This window comes from Balaenoptera physalus (assembly GCF_965194825.1).
Source record: "Balaenoptera physalus genome assembly, chromosome: 9".
In the NCBI taxonomy this organism is placed as follows: Eukaryota; Metazoa; Chordata; class Mammalia; order Artiodactyla; family Balaenopteridae; genus Balaenoptera; species Balaenoptera physalus.
Genome location: NC_138888.1, coordinates 21,655,871 through 21,673,150, shown reverse-complemented (window position 1 = coordinate 21,673,150; position 17,280 = coordinate 21,655,871). Strand labels below are relative to the sequence as shown.

Genomic DNA, 17,280 nt, shown 5'->3' with positions numbered 1-17,280 from the left:
AGGGAACTTGGGAGCCACTGAAGAATGCTATTTAGGAAACAACACAATCAGACTTAAGATTTAGAAACACCCCACTGGCTGCTGTCTGGCGAGGAGGGGAACAGGAAAGAAGACCACTTAGAGGGACATTTCTGTGGTCCAGGAGAGAGGTGACTGTAGCTTGAACGAGGACAGTGGCAGGAGATGGAGGTTTTGATGCCCACTCGTCCTTCACATCCCAGCCCAGGCTCCTGGGATCTCACAGAGCCTCCACCCTCTCCCACCTGCCACTTCACTTGTTTGTGTGAAGGCTTGATACCAATCTCTCTCCTATCATTTTATTTTTCAAATACTCACACGGTATTTACCATGTGCCAGGCACTGAGTGCATTAGAAATTATAATTCATGTAGGTGTCAAAAAGTAACCACGAAGCAGATGCTATTACTATCCCCATTTTACATAGGGAGACAAAAAGACCTTGTCAAAGGTCACAGAGCTAATGGTGGCAGCGCCAGCCCGTGACCTCTGGCTTCAGGGTCCACACTCTTAACCATGACGCTACCCTCTATCCTACAGGCAGGCGCCACTTCCTCATCCCACCCAGCAGAACACCAGGCATGCAACAGGCCCTTCATACATACTTGTTGAATGAATGTTGGCGATGATCAGACGTGTATGGTAGGTGACAGAGGTTGGGGGGCAGGTGTCAAAGGTGACTTCCAGGACTTTCAGCTTGGGTGGGAGGTGAGGCTATTCACTGAGCTGAGGATCAAGAAGGCGGAAGCTGTTACAGGGGCTGTGAAGGGAAAGCAACTGGGACATCCTGATGGGACACAGCGCATCTTACACCCTGGGCATCTGGAGCCTTGGGGCCCCCCTCAATAGTTTTGTATCACCGCTGCCTTGGTGAGAATAACATCAATCTGAAACTTTTTCGGCCTTACCCCATAACAGCTGAATAACAGCTATTAGCTTTGGACTCTAGGCATTTTTATGAGATCTTAGTTCCAGGGCTTGAGGTTTGGCAAAAAGAGCATATTATTCACACACAAAATAACTACATTAAAATAGCATTAAGAGTCTGGTTTACACTGACAAAACCTAGGAAATTCAGAATTATGGGGAAAAGCCTGTCCTGAGTTCACCCTCACCACTAGGCTGGTGTGGCTCCTTCGGCATTGAGGGCAGAGAGGAAGGTCCCCACTGGGCAGAAGGAGCCACGCTGGGGAAATACGAGGCAGCCCAGGTGAGGGGGGAAGGAGGAGGAGGAGGAGGAGGAGGTGGAGGAAGGGCCACCACAGCAAGGGCCATGGTCCCCGGGCCAGGCCCACTCCCTGGAGCCTGTATGGTGATGCAGGCATGAAGCACCGGCCCTGGAGGTCACAGCCCAATCCCAGGGCCTGGAAAACATGTCAGCACCAGCCTCTGGCTCCTCTGGGCTGGAGACCTCCTTCCTACAAGCTGATGACAATGAGACATTCACATCTTTGCCCCATGGGGAAGAAGCCTCATATTTCCATCCCTCTGCTGAACTTGGACACAAGGGAACTCACAGGCAGATACATTGCTTCCCCACCTAATACTCATCTTTTGAAGGAACTGAAGAGAAAGAAGCTCAATAATGGGTGAACAAAAAGTGTTGGCTGTGTTTCCACACGGAAGCGTGGCTGGTTATAGCACTGGGAGACCATTCTGTTAAGTAAGTTTGAGAATTTAAATAATCTTGATTTGGGGTTGCATTGAGAGTTGGGGAGAGAAGTAAGGAAAAGAAATTCCCTCCTCTTGGCCAAAAAAGACCTTTCTCTATTTGAGAGGAGGTGGAACCATTTGTTACTCACTTACTTGCTTGCTTTATTTATTTATCTATCTATCTATCTATCTATCTATCTATCTATCTATCCGTCCAGGTTTATTGAGGTATAATTGACAAACAAAATTGTAAGATATTTAAAGTGTACAACATGATGATTTTCCATATATATTCACTGTGAAAAGATTTCCCCTGTGGAGTTAATTACCACGTTCATCACCTCACATAGTTATCTTTTTTGTGTGCGTGAGAACATTTTAGTTCTACTCTCTTGGCAAATTTCAATTATATGATATAGTGTTATCAATTATAGTCACCATGTTATACATTAGGTCCTCAGACCTTATTCATCTTATAACTGACAGTTTGTATAGTTGGTTCTTCAGATGTACTTTGGAAGAAATTTCTGTAATTCTAGAATTCACCAGGGCATTTTGGGTAAGAACTTCCCCCAAGCTTTTGAAAATAAAGTGTAATCCAAGAGCTCGAAAATGAGTCAGGTTGTTTTTAAATATGGTGAGAGTTACCCCATCTAACCAATTTTAAAATGACAAAATACAGTCCTTGGAGAAGCTGCCATGGTCTAGCCTAGAGTGACAGGGGTGGGAGGGATAGCGAGACACCCCTCCATATACAAGAATCCCAAAGGGATTTTGTAAAATAAAAATAAAATGTGATGTTAATTCCACCAAGTTATTGCCCTCTTCCAATAGCTTTTGAATTTCATTAAACTGTTCATCCTCCCGATTTCTCAGTGATTAATACATCTCTTTTCTCTGCCCTACAATTACTATTCACCAGAATAATAACCAAATGGATGGGCTCATTTAACCCTTATAGTAATCCTATGAGGTAGCTACTCGTTATCCCCACTGATAACGTAACGATGTTATTTATCATTGTGATCTGTAATGATGTTAAGGTATTGACCAAGGTCACACATATGTGGTGGAGCTGGAACTGGAACCCCACGTTCCAATTAAGCTGGCACTTAGCCATCCATCCCCCACCCCAGACCTGAGTTGCCTGTTAAAACCAGCTGGGAGATATCCAGAGCCATAGAGCTCATGACTCTTCCAGAAGTTCTCATCTTAGCTTGAGAAACCCTTTTCTCTATTAACCAAATGAGGGATAGAAAAAGCAATTGTGCTCATTTCTAAATTGTTCAAAGTGACTTTAAAAATCATGTCTTCTTGAAAGCACATTGAAGGCCCATTTCATTCACCTCTCATCTCAAACGGGAAAACTGAGAGGGTTTTATGCTACCAGTTCAAAAGCTGAGCTGGGGATAAAGTGCAGGAAGACTCAGGCTTTAGCAAATGACCTGGCATCGGGACTTCCCTGGTGGTGCAGTGGGTAAGACTCCATGCTCCCGATTTATGGGGTCCGGGTTCGATCCCTGGTCGGGGAACTAGATTCCTCACGCATGCCACAACTAAGAGTTCACAAGCTGCAACCAAGAAGCCCGCATGCCACAACTAAAAGATCCCACGTGCCGCCACTAAGATCCGGCACAGCCAAAATAAATAAATAAATATTTTTTTAAAAAAAGGAAAGAAAAAAGAAAATGACCTGACATCACTTTTCCAATACACTATAAAATGTTAATAATTCTGAGTAATCTGACTGAAAATGCATTAAAGTACAGGACAGCAGGAGGTTGAGAGAAAGACATTTTTTGTGCCCCTCCTGACCTGTCATTTAGCAAAGCAGGGACAACTTTGGCTCTGTCATGGAGTGCGGCTATTAAGATGTCACAGCCGTGATTCTGTGACACTCCATCAGAGGACACTGGTGGTACCTCCCTCTCTTCTGTTTGGAAGAAAGAGACAGGAGGGGTTGTTCAAATACTGGCTGCGGATGGGGTGTGGAGAGAGTGTAAACATGGGCTAGAACAAGTTCAGAGAGACACACAGGACACGGTGACATCAGTAGAACCAGGCCTGTCAAAGCCAGTGACAGACAGCACATGGAAGATTTCTTGTGGAGCTCTAGATAATTCTGTTCCCGCTGGAATCTTTAGTTAACAGTCCAGAAGGGCCTGTTAACTGTGACTTAACTTTAAGTTTGAATGAAAAGCACAAGTAGTTGACATGTTCCTTGGTAACACCTTTTGATAAAGGATGCATTTGTCTCTAGTTTTGTACTAAAATTCTTTAGTTGGGACTCTCTTAAAACTCCTCTCTGGAGGTTGAATTTTGAGCCTTTTCCACCCTCCCCATCCCACGAGCCTGCTCCTAGCGCACATACACACGCACACATACACACATGTGCACAGACCCACCAATCCCGGGTGAGGGCTCGCTCGACTGGGATGTGAGCTGCAGGCCTGCGCTCAGTATATCCCCACCAGACTGAAGCTGGGAGGCCCCAGCGGGACCAACGCAGGAGGTCTGAGCCAGTCTTGCTCCCTACCTCCCAGGAAATATCTCTTTTCAATCATGCCCATGGGTTGTTTGCTACTTGAGCTGTGAGGACTCAGTTAGAAGAAAATGGTAGAAGAAAGAAATGCTTGAGTATCAGAAACAGGGGTGTTGAGAAATGAAAATGACGTATAGGGTTTCACTGACCCTTTCTCTTTCCCCTTTGCTGCTTTTTTGTAGTTCAAAAATCCCACAGGTGTGAACATGGTAAAATATGTATCCTTGTTTTATCACATCATTAAATAACACCTCACTCTGAGACAAGTTGAGTTACGAAACCTGAAGGTACAGAAAGTCAGGTCGAGGATGGGGGGACACACCTGCTCTATGAAGTCTCTGGGTTCATCCCCCGGCACTTGGCATCCTGGTGAAGGATGAGGCTGTCACTGCATGACCAGCTAGCTTCTCCTGGAGATGACGAAACCCACGCAAACATTTCGGTTCCACGGAAACCACAGGAAGGCAGGCTGGTCTCTGAGCCTGGGAGAGAGAACTGAGCAGCAGGGTTGGTTCGGCCCTACAACCGCCTTCCTGTGTTGTCACTTCACACAGCACACTGAGGTTTTGTCTTTGGAAACACTGAAGAGAAAGTGTGTGCGGTTCTTGTAAAAGCTGTTTGACTACGGTGGGTTGGCTTTGTTGCTGCCCAGAGGCAGGAGAAAGGATGAGGTGAGTAATCTCATTATTCATTGGCTCTGCTGCAGTGCTGGATGGCTTCACAGGGTCTGTCCTGGGCTGGGAGGTCAGCAGAGACCTCCAAAATCCTGCAACCTGTGATTCACAGGAGTAAGTGCCCTTCTTCACGTCCTGCTGTCAAGGACCATGGACACGTTGTCATTACTGGAAAGGTTGAGACCATTCTGATTGGATACAGTCACATTGGGTGTTTTAAATTTTAGTCAGCAGACAAACAAGCCTTTGTTCTTTCAGGCAACAAACTACCTTTCTGAAGATGACAGCAGGCCTATTTAATAGAAGACCCAGGTGGCTTCCGATATCAGTTAACAGCATTAAAAAATTTTTGCAAAGGGGGAAAAATCACAATTTTTTACTTTCAAGTAACTGAAAATATGATTACAAAGTACTCTTGCCTGTCCTCTCCCTGCTACCTCTACATCAAAGGATAAAGTTACTTTTCTAGAAAGGGACATCAGCAAGTGCAAATTCACACATAGGATGCCTGTGAACGTGCCAGCACCCAAATGTGCTGAGGAGTGAGAACGGAGGTGGAGGGACAGGCTGATGAGAAGGGCTTCCTCAGGGCAGGAGCTGCAAATCGGCTTTAGAGGAGACAGGGGAGCAGGGCCGGCAGCGCGAGCGATTTCCAAGGCGACAGGGATGCGAGGAAGCAAATGCATGCAGGAAAGTCTCTGGGATAAGAGAATTGTGCTTTTTCGTTTGTCCAAAAGCAAGTGATGTAAATCCAGCGGGAAAGGCAGATTTATGACATGGTTGGGACAATCGTTCCGAAGAAATTTTAGTTTCCCAGTTTAGTTTGTTGTCGTTCTGACTCTCAAAACATGACGCTCACTTTGCAGCCAGTGCAGGTGTGGTCACTGAGTCCACACATGTGAAGGCAGCCACCCCTCCGTGCCAGGCCCATTTCTCAAGGTTGCCCGGGGGCCTTGAAGAACACCGGCAATGTCCCTGCTGCCGTTGAGCTCGCTCTCTTGCCTGGGAGACGGGCAGATGGCAAGTGGATAAACAGAGATCAAGTCTCAGAGTGAGAAGAAAAATAAAACGCTCATGTGATAAGTGATGGAGAGGGAGTAGCGTTTGATAGGGTAGTTGGGAAAGACCTCTCGGAGGTTGGGACATTTGGTCAGGGAACTGAATAAATGTCAAGAAGCGGCAGCCAATCTTGCAGAGTGAAACGTGCATTCCAGGCAGAGAGAACAGAAAGTGCGACAGCCCTGAGGAAATGAGATTGGTGCTCTAGGAACAGAAAGAAGGCCAGGGCGGCTGAGAAGGAGAGGGATTGGGCAGGACAGTGACAGGAGAGGAGGTGGGAGGTACGGGCCAGATCAGAGGGGCCTTGGAACTCAAGCAAGGGATTTGACTTTATTGTTATAGGTAATAGGAAAGCAAGGCAGTGATTTGATTTAGGCAGAGTAGGATTATAATTCAACATGTAAATACAGTGTATGAATTAGACCCTAGCAGGCAATCCCAGAAGCTCTCAGAGCACTGGGGACGTGGGTGAATGGATGACTAACCAGGGATCAGAGGTGTCCTTGGGGTCTATAAGGTGGACAGATCCACACGGGATTTTTTTGGACCTTATAAGAGACTCTAGTACCTTACACAGATACATTTTCACAAGTGTACGTACTCCACTTCCTAAGCATGTGTGTGGTCATGAATGATATCCAAATTTAAAAGACAATGAATTCTACAGACTGCATCTAGCATTCGCAGCGGCCCTTCTAAGATTCCATGTCTGGCGAGCATGCTGCAAACACAATCTGAAAAGGAGAGGGGGAAATCTCAGCTCTGGTTCCAAACCAGCCGCCATCCTCAGGAAGCCCCCAGGACCCTCGGGAAGAACCAATCTGTCTGTTATCATCTCTGTGACAGATCAGAATCATGGGTATCTTGTCATCATTTCATGGCCAAGATTTTGTCTCCAGACTCTAGCTCACTCATTTCTGACAACATGTTGAAAGTGAAATACGCCTCCCCACCCCTCTTCTTTCCTTTTAAAATTTATGACTTTTGCAGTTTTGTTAAAATTAAAAGTTGCTTGAGATTTTCAGAATGAGCTATCTCTTCACCCATCAGCATGTAGATGGCAAGATTTAAGGGGGTGGAAAAATATTAAATGCAGATCATCTTGGAACATACAGAATGAGATATAACATTTTTAGAGAAAGGAAGAGGATTTTAAAATTCAGGCAGCCCACCATACACCAATGAGGAGTGTGTCAGAATTATTCTTATTCATCAATTCTGATGGCTCCGGGGCCCCAGCAGAGAAGCCACCCCGTTCTCTGTTGTTTAATGGATGCTGGTTAAAAGGTTTCTGTGCAGAAAAGTGGTATCCATCTCCAATCTTGCCTGCCTTGTTCCATCAAGTCAGGGTTGATGAGAGAGGCCCAGGTAATTTGTTCTGCTGCTCTTGTCCTGATAGCTGATCTCAGGATGGCACTAGATGTGATGTTTACTATTTGGCCACCTGCCATGAGTCTTGTATTTTAAAGGACTTTAAATAGAAACACACACACACAATTCAGAATGCTAAGCTAGAAGACTCTTATTTTCTGTTTTAAATATTTCAACTTACAATTAAGGAAACAGATCCATGATGAATGGTTTATTTCCCAAGGTAGCAACAGGACAGGAAGTCACATTTCCTTCTACCAAATTCACCCAGAGCCACTTTTCGGTTTTATAGTCCCCCAACAGTCTAGGCTTGCTGACAGCTCTCCTAGGGCTCAGCCACGTGGTGTTAAAGCAGTTGTAGGGGATTCTGCCTTAATGTGGTCAGGGTAGAACACAACCTCCAAGTACAATATGACCTTTACCCTACTTTTATTCATCTTTTTCCTTCAAATCACAGTGATTCCTAATCTATCAAATTATGCTAGCCAAAACCCTCATCTACACAAAACACAGCCAGAGATCAAGAAGCAAGCAAGAAAGGCACCTTTTAGGCAAAAATAGCTCTCTTCTGGTCCACACTAAAGATGGTGCATGCTGGGTCCTCTCAGGCCTTGGTTGGTGTCTCAGACTCCAGTTTAACAACCTTAACAAGCTGGTTTGAAGGGTTTTTCAGCACCCAGAAGCCTGGGAGCAGCAAAGAAGGAAACAGAAGAGATGCTCCTATGGGCCAGGAGCTGCAGGCCACACACTGATGGCACTGAGAAGGCGCCCCAGACCGCGAGGCAGGGAAACACCACCAATATCCACCCAAAGCAGACACGCTATTCAAAAGGATGGTCTCCCAAACCTCCACAGGCCCTGGAACCAGCTCTGCCAACAGCTGGAGACAGCGATCAATGCTTTAAAGCTATTCCTGATTTAAACATTTAAAAAGTACACACTGCTATATTTAAAATAGATAACCAACAAGGACTTAGTGTATAGCACAGGGAACTCTGCTCAATACTCAATACCCTGTAATAACCTAAATGGGAAAAGAATTTGAAAAAAAAAAAGAATTAATAAAAAAAGGTTTTACTTTATTTATCATGCTTTGAAGAAACAGAAAAGTGCAATATGTTTCAGCAAGACTGGCAAGACTACGACGCAACGCGGCTGTAACTGTTAAAATTGTATTGTGTGAAGGGTATAAAGACACAAAACCCCGCAGGTGTGTAAGATCCCCAGCGGCTTCGCGTGGCCCAAATATTCCCGATGCTCGATTCTCTTCTCTTCAGCCTCCCCTGAAATCCAACCCCAGCCAGCCAAGGAGATCACGTGCTGATCCCCGATTTTTACGCTAAGGAAGCATTGATCGTCTTGGAAAACAGCTTCAATTACACCTCAGTGCAAATTACAGACGACCTGGACGGCGAGCGTGTTTGAGACGATGTCCATCCCGGTCCTGGGTCTATATCCACAGCACTCAGCAGACCCTGAGGGGGAGGTCAGTTCTTCTACATTTTCTACCTAAACTGGACACTTTCTCTGCACGCTGCTCTCAACCTCCTCCCTTTGAAGAGTAATTTGTTTGGTACTGGGATTTTTTTTTTTTTTTTTTAATGTGCTGGACCATGCTGGTTAGAAGAAGACATTGTCACAGCTGTTTTGTTAAAGTGTGCATTTCTTCTATGCTCTTTATCCCACTCCTCCTTATAAATGAATACGTTTTTATGGTTTCTCCTCATAAAAAGCAAATTGGAAACCAAAGAATACTATTTTTAAAACAAAGAATCTTTACAAGAAAAGACTCTCTTCTCAGGACTTTAAACAGAAACACACACGCCCCCAACCTCAACCTACCCACCCCACACACACCAAAGTCACGAAATAGGAAAAAATTCTCAGTACAACATGGGGACACTGAAGTGTTCTTTTAAAGCTATTTACAAACAGGGCTGCTGTTCAAACCCTGGAGTCCGGGTCACAAAATCTAAGTATGTAGGGGACACTTCCACGTGCAAGAGGCGGAGCCGAAGTCCTGGCCTGGCCACCCTGCTGGGTGGACTCATAGGAGGGTCGTGAGCACATCAGTAATTGTTCTAAGGTCGAACACACAGCCTTCAGGAGAAACAAAAAGACGCCCAAGAGCTCTCCTCACTAGTGGCTGTCCACAAACAAAACCAGTGGCCCAGGCTGGTAATCCCTAAGATACCAGAGTCAGTTAGAAAAAAACTATGGCTCCAATTAATTTGGATTTCCACACCCAACTCTTTCCCTATCTGATCAATTGTAAACTGGTTTTTTCCAGTTGGACCGAACAACCCAGGAAAATAAAAATTTTAAACAAGCAAAAAAAAAAAAAAAAAAAAAAATCCTCAACAAACTAGCATCTCTTAATCAAGTAGTTGTTTTGTTCCCTACCTCCCCATGCCCAATGTGGACTTACAAATAGGCACAGCCCCACTCAGACCATTCCACCAGTCCTGCCAGCAGCTGAGAGTTTAGCTAAAACGATCATCATAGTCAACTGGAATTCTGAAACCAACTAATGCTCGGTTTGGTGCTGTTTATTGGAAATGGGTGAATTATTCCATGATCTAAGTGTTGACCCCTTTAGTGTGCCTTCCCAGAGAGCTGCGTTCTTCGGAAAACTGCAAAAGAACATAGGAGAGTACAAGAACCCAGGATGGCTGAGAAAGATTTAGCTGGCACAAAAGTCAAGGGAAAACAAAGTGTTTTTGAGCAATACTGTGTAAGTTTAGCAATCTAAGTACTTATTCTCTCTGCAGAGAGTGTACATGACTAACACAGCCAATTGTGAGTGAGTGAGTGAAGTGAGTGTTAAAAAAAGTGTAAAATGAAAGACAATTTCAAATAGTTATAATGTTATGTTTCTGAAATTAAACTTCTGGTTAACGTGGTAGAAGCAGTAGGGATTTTATTTTACTCTCTTCTCTGAAAACTCTGTCTTCAATGAAACAAAGAAATGACCATGCCCCAAACAAAACACACTGCCAAAAACTCTAAAGCCTGGACTGAGGCGGGGAAGGAGGCTAAGGACCACGTCTTTAGAGCTCAGGCAAAATGCCGATTTCCTCAATGTCAGATCTGAAGACAAAGCCGGCATCCTTTGCAGGGCTTCAGGTAAGGGTGTGCAGGCAGGGCCCTGCAGAAGGATGCCTGGCCCAGAGGGTAAGCAGAGGGAGCTGGAATCAAGCCCCTGCCCTGTTCTACAAGCAGAGCTAAATGCCTTCCCCAGATCACCCAAAGACAGCATCTGCTCACCGAGCACTAGCCAGCAGGCATTACCCAAAGCCTTCCTGTAATTCACACATGACCCCGTGTAGGCTGCTGACAGCCCTGGGTCTTCAGTCAGAGAAAGGAGACCTGGGAGCTGGACATGCTGTGGATGAAGAGGAGAAAGTCCGTGCAGAATCCAGTCCACCCTCTAAAATGGCACGGAGTCAGCCTGTGCTTGAGGTATCTCCCTATACCTGCTAATTCATTTCTTTGGAAACACATCTCCCGTTTATTTTTGACCTTCAAGAATGAGGGTGGCTCTCAGCAAAGTCCTTTAAATAAAAAATAACCCAGTTACAGTTGCTTCCCTCTCTCTAACTAAGCAAGCAAGGATGAAAGGAACATAGGGAAAAACAAGTGAAGGACACACATCACAGGAAAACTCTCTTAAGGAAACAAATTTCAGCCAGCAAGATTTCTTTTAAAAAAAGAAAGAAGGGAAGAAAAGAAAGAAAGAAGGAAGGAAGGGAGGGAGGGAGGGAGGAAGGAAGGAAGGAAGGAAGGAAGGAAGGAAGGAAGGAAGGAAGGAAGGAAGGAAGGAAGGAAAGAAAAAGATTTTATGTGTTAATTTTACAGGTCAATATGATTGGGCTAAGAGATGCCCGGATAGCTGGTTAAACATTATTTCTGAGTGTGTTTGTGAGAGTGTTTCTAGAAGAGATTAGCATTTGAGTCTGTAGACTGGGTAAAGAAGACTGCCCTCACCAGTGTGAGTGGGCCTCACTGAATCCATTGAAGGCCCAAAAGAACAAAAAGGCAAAAGAAAGAGGAATTTGTTCTTTTTACTTGAGCTGGGACAGCTGTCTTCTGCCTTCAGTGTTCCTGGTTCTCAGACCTTCAGACCTGGACTGAATTACACCACTGGCATTGCTGGTCCTCTAGCTTGCAGATGGCAAATAGTGGGACTCCTTGGCCTCCATAATCATGTGAGCAAATTCTATAATAAACCTCTTTTATTTACAGCTATAGCTAGCTAGCTATTTCTCTATCTATCTATCCATCTATCTACCTCCTGTTGTTTCTCTTTCTCTGGAGAAGCCTGACTAACACAGGGGAAAAAAAGAGACAAAAATTCAAAAAATAATTGGCAAACAACAGAAAACAATCAAAAGGAAACCAGCAAATATGTACATTTGAAATTTTGATCAACCCTGTTAATTGGACATCTAAAGATGTTCATCAATATTCACTCACACCAAAAATAGATGAAAGTTTTCCCACATCCATGCTAACTTTGGATATTTTCAAGTTTTTAAACTCATGGTAGTCTGTTGGATGGAAAAATGGCTACTCTTAATTTTAATTATCATTTGCCCAGTGGTTAGTGGAAGTCAAGCATGTTTACATTTGTTTACTGGTCATGTGTATTTGGCCACATCTAGAAGTATCCTCCTGTGCTGGGAAGAATTCTGAAAAGAAATATGAATGACATTCTCAATTGGGAAAAAGCAGACTCAGTACTTTTGAGGTCAGACTCTGCTGGCATTTTAGCAGTGTAGAGTAAGCTCAGTCATTAGGGACAGACTTTTGAGAAAATCTAGAGGGTCAAATTATAAGGTTTTCTAAATTTGGGGTCAGCCAAAGGCATAGAAAAGAGAAGAAACAGAATCAGAGAAGTCAGGGAAATCTTATTCAGGGTCAGACAAAGCAGTGTCCTAAACAGAGTGGCTGAGATAAAAGAGTAATACTGAAAAGGCCTCCATCTACCAAAGTAGCCTTGCTAACACCCACAACTTTGAAAGTAATGATTTGGGGACCAGGCTTCGAATCTTTGAAGGTCCATGGTTAAGCAACACATGAGCACAAGATTTCTGAGTACCAACTATGCAGCAGACATTGTCCTAGGCATTGAATAAATCAGAAGGCACTGGAGGGGGGCCCTTCAAGATGGCAGAGGAGTAAGACGTGGAGATCACCTGCCTCCCCACAAATACATCAGAAATACATCTACATGTGAAACAACTCCTACAGAAAACCTACTGAATGCTGGCAGAAGACCTCAGACTTCCCAAAAGGCAAGAAACTCCCCATGTACTTGAATAGGGCAAAAGAAAAAAGAAAAAACAGAGACAAAAGAATAGGGACAGGACCTGCACCTCTGAAAGGGAGCTGTGAAGGAGGAAAAGTTTCCACACACTAGGAAGCCCCTTCATTGGCGGAGACTGCAGGGGGCGGAGGGGGGAAGCTTCAGAGCCACGGAGGAGAGCGCAGCCACAGGGGTGCAGAGGGCAAAGCAGAGAGATTCCCGCACAGAGGATCGGTGCCGGCAAGCACTCACCAGCCTGAGAGACTTGTCTGCTCACCCAGACAAGTGAGCGGGGGTGGGGGCTGGGAGCTGAGGCTCTGGCTTCGGAGGTCGGATCCCAGGGAGAGGACTGGGGTTGGCTGCGTGAACACAGCCTGAAGGGGGTTAGTGCACCACAGCTAGCTGGGAGGGAGTCCGGGAAAAGGTCTGGAGCTGCCAAAGAGGCAAGAGACCATTGTTTCGGGGTACGCGAGGAGAGGGGATTCCTTCCCCATGTGCCCACAAATGGCAGAGCACTGCCTAAACTAGCTCCAGAGATGGGCACAAGCCATGGCTATCAGCTCGGACCCTAGAGATGGGCATGAAATGCTAAGGCTGCTGCCGCTGCCACCAAGAATACTGCATGCAAGCACAGGTCACTATCCACACAACCCCCGCCCCCCACCCCCGAGAGCCTGTGCAGCCCGCCACTGCCAGGGTCCCATGACCCAGGGACAACTTCCCTGGGAGAACACATGGCGTGCCTCAGGCTGTTGCAATGTCATGCCGGCCTCTGCCACTGCAAGCTCGCCCCGCATTCCAATTATGACTACCGTACCCCTCCCTCCCCCAAACCTGAGTGAGCCAGAGCCCCCAGTCAGCCACTGCTTTAACCCCCTCCTGTCTTGGCAGGGAACAGACACCTGAGGGTGGCCTACATGCAGAGGCGGGACCAAAACCAAAGCTAAACTCCAGGAGCTGTGAAAACAATGAAGGGAAAGGGAAATTTCTCCATGCAGCCTCAGGAGCAGCGGATTAAATCCCCACAATCAACTTGATGTACCCTGCATCTGTGGAATACTGAATAGACAATGAATCGTCCCAAAATTGAGGTGATGGACATTGGGAGCAACTGTAGGCTTGGGGTTTGCTGTCTGCGACTGAGTTGTTTCTGATTTTTATGTTTATCTTAGTTTAGTTTTTAGCACTAGTTATCATTGGTGGATTTGTCTATTGGTTGGGTTGCTCTTCTTTTTTTAAAAAATTATTTTTTTATGTTAATAATTTTTTAATTTATTATTTTTTTACTTTTATTTTTATTCTTTTTTCTTTCTTATTTTCTCCCTTTCCTTCTGAGCCATGTGGCTGACAGGCCTGAGCCTCTGAGGTGGGAGAGCCAAGTTCAGGACATTGGACCACCTGAGACCTCCTGGCCCTATGTACTATCAATTGGTGAGAGCTCTCCCAGAGATCTCTGTCTCGATGCTAAGACCCAGCTCCACCTAATGGCCAGCAAGCTCCAGTACTGAATGCCCCATGCCAAACAACTAATAAGACAGGAACACAACCCTACCCATTAGCAGAGAGGCTGCCTAAAATCATACTAAGTTCACAGACACCCCAAAACACACCACTGGATGTGGCCCTGCCCACCAGGAAGACAAGATCCAGCCCCACCCACCAGAACATAGGCACCAGTCCCCTCCACTAGGAAGCCTACACAAGCCACTGAACCAACCTCACCCACTGGAGGCAGACACCAAAAACAATGAGAACTACAAACCTGCAGACTGCGAAAAGGAGACCCCAAACACAGTAAGTTAAACAAAATCAGAAGACAGAGAAATATGCAGCAGATGAAGGAGCAAGGTAAAAACTCACCAGAAAAAACAAATGAAGAGTAAATAGGCAGGCTACCTGAAAAAGAATTCAGAGTACTGACAGTAAAGATGATCCAAAAGTTTAGACATAGAATGGAGAAAATAAACGTTTAACAAGGACCTAGAAGAACTAAAGAGCAAACAAACAATGATGAACAACACAATAAATGAAATTAAAAGTTCTCTAGAAGGAATAAATAGGAGAATAACTGAGGCAGAAGAACAGAGAAGTGACATGGAAGATAAAAGAGTGCAAATAACTATCGCAGAGCAGAATAAAGAAAAAAGAATGAAAAGAATTCAGGACAGTCTCAGAGACCTCTGGGACAACATTAAATGCACCAACATTCAAATTATAGGGGTCCCAGAAGAAGAAGAGAAAAAGAAAGAGTCTGAGAAAATATTTGAAGAGATTATAGTTAAAAACTTCCCTAACATGGGAAAAGAAATAGTCAATCAAGTACAGGAAGTGCAGAGAGTCCCATACAGGATAAATCCAAGGAGAAAAATGCCAAGACACATATTAATCAAACTATCAAAAATTAAATACAAAGAAAAAATATTAAAAGCAGCAAGGGAAAAGCAACAAATAACATACAAAGGAATCCCCATAAGGTTAACAGCTGATCTTTCAGCAGAAACTCTGCAAGCCAGAAGGAAGTGGCAGAACATATTTAAAGTGATGAAAGAAAAATAAAATAAAATAAAATAAATAAAGTGATGAAAGAGAAAAACCTACAACCAAGATTACTCTACCCAGCAAGGACCTCATTCAGATTCGATGGAGAAATTAAAAGCTTTACAGACAAGCAAAAGTTAAGAGAATCCAGCACCACCAAACCAGCTTTACAACAAATGCTAAAGGAACTTCTCTAGGCACGAAACACAAGAGAAGGAAAAGACCTACAAACACAAACACAAAACAATTAATAAAATGGTAATAGGAACATACATATTGATAATTACCTTAAATGTAAATGGATTAAATGCTCCAACCAAAAGACACAGACTGGCTGAAAGGATACAAAAACAAGACCCATATATATGTTGTCTACAAGAGACCCACTTCAGACCTAGGGACACATACAGACTGAAAGTGAGGGGATGGAAAAAGATATTCCATGCAAATGGAAATCAAAAGAAAGCTGCAGTAGCAATTCTCATATAAGACAAAATGGACTTTAAAATAAAGACTATTACAAGAGACAAAGAAGGACACTACATAATGATCAAGGGATCAATCCAAGAAGAAGATATAACAATTGTAAATATGTATGCACCCAACATAGGAGCACCTCAATACATAAGGCAAATGCTAACAGCCATAAAACAGGAAATCAACAGTAACACAATAATAGTAGGGGACTTTAACACCCCACTTTCACCAATGGACAGATCATCCAAAATGAAAATAAATAAGGAAACACAAGCTTTAAATGACAAATGAGACAAGGTGGACTTAATTGATATTTATAGGACATTCCATCCAAAAACAACAGAATACATTTACTTCCCAAGTCCTCATGGAACATTCTCCAGGATAGATCATATCTTGGGTCACAAATCAAGCCTTGGTAAATTTAAGAAAACTGGAATCATATCAAGTATCTTTCCGACCACAATGTTATGACTCTAGATATCAGTTACAGAAAAAAAATGTAAAAAATACAAACACATGGAGGCTAAACAATATGCTACTAAATACCCAAGAGATAACTGAAGAAATCAAAGAGGAAATCAAAAAATACTGGGCTTCCCTGGTGGCACAGTGGTTCAGAATCCACCTGCCATTGCAGGGGACACGGGTCCAAGCCCTGGTCTGGGAAGGTCCCACATGCTGCGGAGCAACTAAGCCAGTGAGCCACAACTACTGAGCCTGCACTGTAGAGCCCATGAGCCACAACTACTGAGCCCGCGAGCCACAACTACTGAAGCCTGCAGGCCTAGAGCCCATGCTTCGCAACAAGAGAAGCCACCACAATGAGAAACCTACGCACAGCAACAAAGAGTAGCCCCTGCTCGTTGCAACTAGAGAAAACCTGCACACAGCAATGAAGACCTAACACAGCCAAAAATAAATAAATAAATAAATTTATATATATTTTAAAAAATACCTAGAAATAAATGACAATGAAAATACGAAGACCTAAAACCTATGGGATGCAACAAAAGCAGTTCTAACAGGGAATTTTATAGCAACACAATCCTACCTCAAGAAACAAGAAAAATCTCAAATAAACAACATAACCTTACACCTAAAGCAATTCGAGAAAGAAGGACAAAAAAAACCCTAGCAGAAGGAAAGAAATCATAAAGCTCAGATCAGAAATAAATGAAAAAGAAATGAAGGAAACAATAGCAAAGATCAATAAAACTAAAATCTGGTTCTTTGAGAAGATAAACAAAATTGATAAACCATTAGCCAGACTCATCAAGAAGAAAAGGGAGAAGACTCAAATCAACAGAATCAGAAATTAAAAAGGAGAAGTAACAACTGACACTGCAGATATACAAAGGATCATGAGAGATTACTACAAGCAACTATATGCCAATAAAATGGACAACCTGGAAGAAATGGACAAGTTCTTAGAAAAGCACAACCTTCTGAGACTGAACCAGGAAGAAATAGAAAATATAAACAGACCAATCACAAGCACTGAAATTGAAACTGTGATTAAAAATCTCCCAACAAACAAAAGCCCAGGACCAGATGGCTTCACAGGCGAATTCTATCAAACATTTAGAGAAGAGCTAACACCTATCCTTCTCAAACTCTTCCAAAATATAGCAGAGGGAG

General features: G+C 43.9%; 1 protein-coding gene and 1 long non-coding RNA gene across 7 annotated transcripts in view; one reads left to right on the top strand and one right to left on the bottom strand.

The window, feature by feature from the left end:
- LOC309667029 overlaps window positions 1-17,280 on the top strand; it is a 416,481-nt gene that overhangs the window by 307,335 nt on the left and 91,866 nt on the right. The gene's annotated exons all lie outside the window — the stretch shown is intronic.
- ADAT2 (adenosine deaminase tRNA specific 2) overlaps window positions 1-17,280 on the bottom strand; it is a 110,326-nt gene that overhangs the window by 47,617 nt on the left and 45,429 nt on the right. For 4 of the 6 annotated variants that reach the window (XR_014267309.1, XR_014267310.1, XR_014267311.1 and 1 more), the window contains exon 7: window positions 623-743. The exons of the other annotated variants lie outside the window; for them this stretch is intronic. The gene's annotated coding sequence lies outside the window, so the exon portion shown is untranslated. The remainder of the gene's footprint in view (window positions 1-622; window positions 744-17,280) is intronic. 6 annotated transcript variants of the gene reach the window in all.